Source organism: Camelus dromedarius, chromosome 11, assembly GCF_036321535.1.
Source record: "Camelus dromedarius isolate mCamDro1 chromosome 11, mCamDro1.pat, whole genome shotgun sequence".
Classification (NCBI taxonomy): Eukaryota; Metazoa; Chordata; class Mammalia; order Artiodactyla; family Camelidae; genus Camelus; species Camelus dromedarius.
The window spans coordinates 6997275-7004490 of record NC_087446.1 but is presented as its reverse complement, the minus strand read 5'-3'; the positions used below and the strand labels follow the sequence as shown (position 1 = coordinate 7004490).

At 46.9% G+C, this 7216-nt stretch overlaps 2 pseudogenes; both read right to left on the bottom strand.

Annotated features, from left to right (window-relative positions):
* Positions 1-549: 549 nt before the first annotated feature.
* On the bottom strand, positions 550-2017 carry LOC105091986 (10 kDa heat shock protein, mitochondrial-like; annotated as a pseudogene).
* An 891-nt stretch (positions 2018-2908) lies between these two features.
* LOC105091918 (protein transport protein Sec61 subunit alpha-like) lies at positions 2909-3624 on the bottom strand (annotated as a pseudogene).
* Positions 3625-7216: the final 3592 nt, after the last annotated feature.

Sequence of the window (7216 nt, the reverse complement as noted above, 5' to 3'; positions counted from 1 at the left end):
GAGGTTTTGTTCCAGAGTCCCAGGGGAAGAGAATCTTCCCAAGAGGGTCCCCATCAGGGGCACCTCTAGCTTCTAATCTCACTCCCCATCCTCATGTCGAAAAGTTAATCAATGGTCAATCTGAGAAAAAACTGGAGGGTTTTATAACCTGAGGGTCATAACCCGGGAGACAGCCTTTCAGAAAGCCCTGTTCCAAATGACTGTTCCAAAGAGGTAAGGGTTGAGGGGAGGCCAGTATATATGTGATTTTGGCAAAGGGGGTGCGTGCAGTCAAACACACATCTTGGCTGAAGGTTACTGCTCACTATCCACAAGGAACAGATAGCTTAGTCAATGGTTTTACTGCTTTTTTTTTCACTTACATATTTTTATTTGGAAACGTTTCTATCAGTACAGTGAAACCAAATTTTAGAGACACTTGATGTCGTTGGTTTAGATATCATTCCTTTATTATAAAAGAGAGACGTAGAAATTATTTACATGATGAGAAGATGTCAGCGCTTCAGTGGAATGGGCGGCTTCACGTGATGCCATTTCAAAAGTGACTTTTCAGTCCACATATTTTCCAAGACTGTCACTATCTCTAAAAAAGAAATAATCCTTGTCATCTAGACCCACTTTGCTGCCTCCGTATTCTGGGAGAAGAACTTTATCTCCAGCTTTCACGCTCACAGGTTGACTGTCCCCACCCTTCCTTTGGAGCCCGATCCAGCAGCTACTCCTGCTGCCTGCAGTGCTCCTCCTTGAGACTTTTCTGGAAGCATAATGCCTCCTTTGCTTACAGTTTCGGCTGCAGTCCTTTTGACTAATACAGGGTCAAAGAGGGGAAGAAACTTTCTGAACACCTGTCCCGCCGTGACTCCAGCCACCGCAGTTCAGATTCTGCTCTCCAGCCGCTGCCGCTAGGAGCTTCGTGCTTTTCTTCCTAAGTGTGGGAAGATGACAGAAACCAGGCTCATCACATTTTCTCCTGAAAATATCTAATCATCTGAGGGCTGGTTCTGCCAGTTTTCCCAGAACACAGAACTGCCTCATCTTGATCTCTGCCCTGAACTCCTTTCAGGGTGTACTGAAGGTCATACTGAATCAGGTCAGCAACTAATGACCTGATTCCTGTAGAACCAGATGGTGGGCAACACTCTTTATTTTTTTAATTTGTATTTTTTAATTTATTATTTTTCCATCTTTTTTGGGGGGGGAGGCAATTAGGCTATTCATTTTTTTAATGGAGGTGCTGGGCTTGAACCCAGGACTTCAGGCGTGCTAGGTGTGCACTACCACTGAGCTGTACCTCCTCCTGCATCCTTTATTGTACAATCCCCTCTCTTTAGGTACTCATTTCAACCAGGTTTTGGGAGGCATTTCCTGATCTATTTATACCAAGATGCTAGGAGTGCTCATTCCCAGGTCAGACAAGGATTTGGTTGACATTCACTGTGTTATTACTGGTCTAGGCGCTGTTAACAGTAACCAAAAGCCTCTGGACCATCTGTCTCACTAGTTTGTCATGGTCCAGGAAATGGTTCCCTCTTGTTGCTTCTTCCCAGACCTAGAGTTACACTATTACAGTCATTATCTTATAGAACTATAGATTTGGTCAATCACTTCAGGTCTTCGAGTCCACCATTTTATTGGAGGCTCCGTTACACATTTGGCAATGCAAGAAACAATAACCTTGTAAAACAGGCAGAATGCAAGTAATATAGCCGGCAACATGAGTAAGGTCATGAGGAGATAATGTCGTCTAAGGAGTCACACGGCTGGTGCCAGAAGAAGAAAAATTGATCTGTATGGTTGAGCAGGTATTTCTGCCACTGGGGAGGTCTGGTTAACACCAAGGAAGAGGCACGATGCACACTAGAGGGGAAGGAGGGGGCCCAAACGAGCAGAGAACATTTTTATGTTTAAATTTTTCTTGTCTTGCCTTAAAATATGAATTTTATTTCATCACCCAGAGTCTGTCCCCTCTCAAAAGGCTTGCTTTTCCCAACTTGCCCTGAAGCAAGTCCCCATCCATCTTTTAGGAAACTCTTGGGAGATGCATGCCCCTCCTTCCAGCAGCAGACTTCTCCAAGTCTGAGTTGGTCCATAGTAGGTGCTCAGTAAATATTTGACGACTGATGTAATAAATAACAGCGAGCATTTGTTATGAGGGAGGGTATAGCTCAAGTGGTAGGGTGCATGCTTAGTGTGCATAAGGGCCTGGGTTCAATCCCCAGTACCTCCTCCAAAAATAAATAAACCTAATTACCTCCCCCTGCCAAAATAAAATAATTAAATAATACAATAATAAATAAATAAATAAAATATTTTTTTAAAATAGTAAGCTTTTGTTGTCAGCAGCCTGCAGAGCACTCTGGGGAGGGAAGGGGGTTGGAGGGCTCTAAGGATGGCCTGGAACAGGCAGATACCATTCAAGTCAGGTCACCACTTAGCTTTCAGCCCAACTGTGTGAGGGTATAGTTTGTGGAGGAAACTTCTGAAGCAAACACACATACTCCTTCCAAGATCAAACCTTAATTATTTTTTGTATTTTGGCAATTTGAACTGCATTTATTTTTAAACAAACAGGGAGGGTGGGAACATTGAGTGTTTTGAATGTTGTGTGCAAAACCGATCCTCGTCACCATCCCACCATCGCAACTAAACCTGGCGGGGCAGTACGCTGGTTCCCAGCATCACAGGCAACACCGCATGTACGTTTTGTAATGAATGATGTAAACTTCAGTTTTAAGGCAGCTGGCACTCACGCTGCACACAGGCTCAGTTCCGTGCCCATTTCAGAAATGGGACAAACTTGAAAGCAAACTATAAGAGCAAAGAAGGGGAACTAGCATTATTTGACAAAAACAATATTTTGTCAAAATATTTTCCCTTTCACACATACATAAAAGGAATACTGGAACATTTAGAAAAACAAAGCACCCATCCTACCAACTTCAGCCTGTTCCTTAACAAACATTTCAAAATACTGATAAATAAGAGTGACTGCAAGCAGAATTCCAGTGCCAGAGCCCACGGCCCCGAGGAAGTCAGCCAACACCGACAGGACGCCCATGTAAAAGCCCCTGAACGCGGCCGCCATCGGGGGGTACCTATTAAGCTCATGAACCATAGAGGTACCCCTGTGGCCCCTCATTACCATTTGCTGTTCAGCTACATCTTTGGCGGAGGAACCAGACACCTCTATCCACATCTTAGGAAAGAACACACGTGACCCCAACATGAAGATGATGTAAACGGCCACTTGGACATGGTCCTCTGATGTGGCACCCATGGACTCAGGAGGGGAATGACAGTAACAATGACCCCCACTGGGTAGGAACGAGCAGGTCCTCCCCCACTGACACAGGCCCACTGTCCTCGTAAATTGACTAAAAAGCTGCGACTAAATCGAACCGATAGCATCTGGGAAACGACCTAGAGGTTGACAGCAGGGCTGACTGGAGGAGAACAGGAATGTGGATGGTGTAGATGAGCTTGCTGGGGTCGCTGCTGGACAGTCCTCTATACCCGGCAGAATTATCGAGCAAGTCAGCACGAAATCCCTGAAAATACAGCAAACACAAAAACTGTTGCAGTGAGGTTCATGAGATTGGGTAAATTCTGATGATAGAAAGCCTCCCTTAAAGTGGTAAGATAACAGCAGGAGGCGAGGTTCCAGCCCATAGCAGGAGCCCAGCGACCGTCAGCTCCCTGCACGCACCCGCCTGGCACTTAACCAAGCCCCAGCCGGGGTCAGCACTGACAGAGTGAACGAGGTGCTGTATCTGCCCCTCCCCGAAAAGGGGAGACACTGTGTGACCAAGTGTGTCCTAGGACGAGAAGTGAGAGTGTCTCAGGGACCAAATGCTGCAACATCACTGTCCTTTGTCCTCAGATTGGCAAACGCTTCGTTAGCCCATGCCACCCCCCAGGCACAACTCTGACCTCTTGACTTTACACATTAAATCATTAGTCCTCACGTGAGTTGTAGGAAATGGAGGCGCAGGCAGGCTCAGTTACTTAGTGAGGTCACACAGGTAGTGATGGAAGAGCTGTGATTGGAACCCATGCCACCTGACACCACCGTCCGGCCTCCAAGCAACAATGCTGGGCTGCGTGGTCTGTGGCTGGTTAGCTCTCTGTGGGTCAGGGGCTAACCTCTACCAGATATGGGCCACACTCTTGGGCGGGCCAATTTTATGCCATTCCTTTCTCTACTCATTCAAAGAGTCTTTATTAAACACCTGTTATAAGCTGAGAACTCACTGGTCTAGGTCCTTGGGTTTCATCAGTGAACAAAGACAAAAACCTCTATCATACGGAGCTTACGTTTTATTTGGGGAAAGGTGGTAGGTGGGGAAAGACAATGAATAATAAATGTTATACTTCTGGTCATGGTGGACTAGGAAAGTCATACCAATGTTCCCAGTAACAATAGCTTAAAAATCCGGACAACATATACTAAGTACCTTCTTAAAAGGGTAAAAGAGCTAAGAAGGAAGTAAGGAATTGCTGGGCCATGCTGGGTCTAGGAGACCCAATTCATTTCTTGACAGATACTGACTTATCCAGTCCTCATCACTGCCCTCTGAATTGTCCTATGAAAACAGTAGTGCCTGGTCCGGGGCCAGGGCTGGTATCAGGTTTGTGAAAGAAACTAGCTTGCTAGGCTTGGGGCTTTATATACACTATCTCATGTGAACCTCACAACATCTCTATGAAGTAAGAACTATTGCTTGCTGTTATTTCCCTAACTTTACAAATGAGAAAACAGAGAGTTTAAGCAACCTGCCCAGGATCACACAGCTAGTAAGTGGCAGAACAGGCTTTGAACCCAAGCTGTCTGAGTTCAGTCTGTAAACTAAGCCATGGTCCACACTACCTCTTGGTAAATAGTACACATTGTTTTTCTATTGGCTTTAGTAGAAAGATAACTCTGGTAGGAATGTTACTATTACTTTGTGTATGAATAAATGACTATATGATCTCTACTGAAATCTTGTTTTATGCAAAGATGTTTAATTTCTGGTGTACAGCACAATACTCCCACCAGAAATTAACACAACATTGTGAACCAACTATACTTCAATAAAATAAAACGACAAAACATCTTAATAGCCCTGGACAAGCCATAAACCAGTCACAACAACTCTCCTGGCTTTGAGATTACTCTCATTTCTTCTGTGAGATTGGCAATTTCTCCTGCCTTAGGTTGCATTATTTGGTCTACGATAGTCAATCTTTTTATCCACATCTTAAGAACAAAGTGTACCACAACTCGTGCTCGGTTTTGCAAAGCACTTGCTGTTGCTTTGTAAGAAGAGCTGTCATCTCTCCAAAGAGAACTTTGTTTCACTGGCATCAGTTTCACTGCCTGTTGCTCCATATCCCTGTCTTTCTACATCATCACTTTTGAACCAACTGCTGAATTACAATATGATCTTTTTGAAGATATTTAAAGAGCACTAAATTCAGCACATGCAGTGCCAACAGTGCATCTAACTCAAAGTGAAGACAATATGGGCAGCTGTGCTCAGTTTCTCAAACTTGCAGCCAATAATGTCTCCATCAGGACCCTGCCATCGATTGTCAGATACACTCCTAACATCAGAAATGTTGAAATGGGTGGGGGGATGTATGTCTTAAAATTAAATAGGGTAGTAAATACCTGTATTGATTAGAAATCTGAAAGAACAAGAAAGTGACAGAAAATTCCACCCAAGCTGACTTAAGCAAAAGGGATATATTGAGCTACAGAAATCCAAAAGTCCTTGTGTTAATCCAGCTTCAGGTATGGCTGGATTCAGGACTCTCAGATATAATCAGGTCTCGGTTTCTCAACATTTCTTTCTCTTTCTTCTATAGGAATGGCTTCAGTCTCAGGTTTCATGTGGTAGCAGGCTGGAACCAGCCAGTCTAACCCCCACATCCTCTCGGGTCTCAAGTCCAGCAGAAAGGAGTGAGCGCCTTTGTCCCAGAATTTTGAACCTGAGTCTCAGTGCTGCTCATTGGCTCTGACATGTCACCTGCCTAGCCCTGGACCAATCCTTGTGGTTTTGGGGTCTGTTACTACTATACCCCAGGGCTGAGTTACCTTCCTGGAAGCCCAGGGGGTGCTGGGTCTCCAGAGGAAAATGAGAATGGAGATGGGGCGCAAAAAGGGGCGCAAAAACAATGGGTGGTTGACTGTGGGGAATTGGGTGAGATGAGCCCCCCAGGGCAAGCCCCTCCCTAGGTGGCTTTGGCCCTGCTCCTCTGATGCTGTCTAGGGCAGGGAGCTTTGCTGAGACCCACCAGCTCCATCTGAATCAGCCCCACGGGCAGCCGCCCTCCCCAGCTGGCCAGCTGACATGACACTGACTCAGCTGCTACGTGTGCTGGATGCTGCCTGGAAAGTTAATCAGCCTCTGAGGCAAGACATTCCTCCGGTGACGTGGGTTGGGGCCGTGAGTGGGTGGGAGTGAATGAAAAAGAGTGGGAGCAGCATGGCTCCTAAAGCGTTTATGAAGTGAGCTCCTAAAGCGTTTATGAAGTGAAGAAGCACAGAGAGAAAGTGAGGGGGGAGGTCAGGAGCAGCAGGAGAAGGCGCCCCCCCGGGGCTGTGGGTACTTTCTGCCAACAGGCGCATGCTGCCCGGTCCCTGGTCCCCCGTCCCCAGGAGCAGAGTGCCACCACCCCACCCCCTACCCTGCCCGGCAGCCCTCCTCCAGCTCTGCCCATCTCTTTCCTTCAATCCAAGTTGCAAGGAGCAGGATGGTGCAAGAGGCAGGTCGGGAGAGGAACAGAGGAGGGAAGCTCGGTTAGGAGGGGGTCCTGCAGCAGAGGAGGAGAGCAGATGCGGGAGACAGGGAGCAGCATGCGGCAGGGGGCTGCGCAGGAGTGCTTTTTACAACCACTCAGAAACAGGACGGAACTCAACACGAAGCACCTGCCCTCTGTCAGGTCCCCAACTAGGAGGTGAGGATGCAGAAATAAATAGGATGTCGTCCCCGCCTTCAGGGAGCACAGATTCTAGCCTGGGACACAATAAGAAACATGTTCATCACAATGGAATGTGGTGGAGGGGATCCGGGGTTTATTGAAGGAAGCTACCCCTGAGGCGGGAGTGAAGGAGGTCACTGCTGAGCAGGAGGTCCCAGGTCAGGCCAGCCTTGACCCTGTTCAGAGGGCGTGTGGATGCACTGAGGGGGCGGGGGGCTCTGGACACAGCTGCGCTGCAGGACAGTTCCCC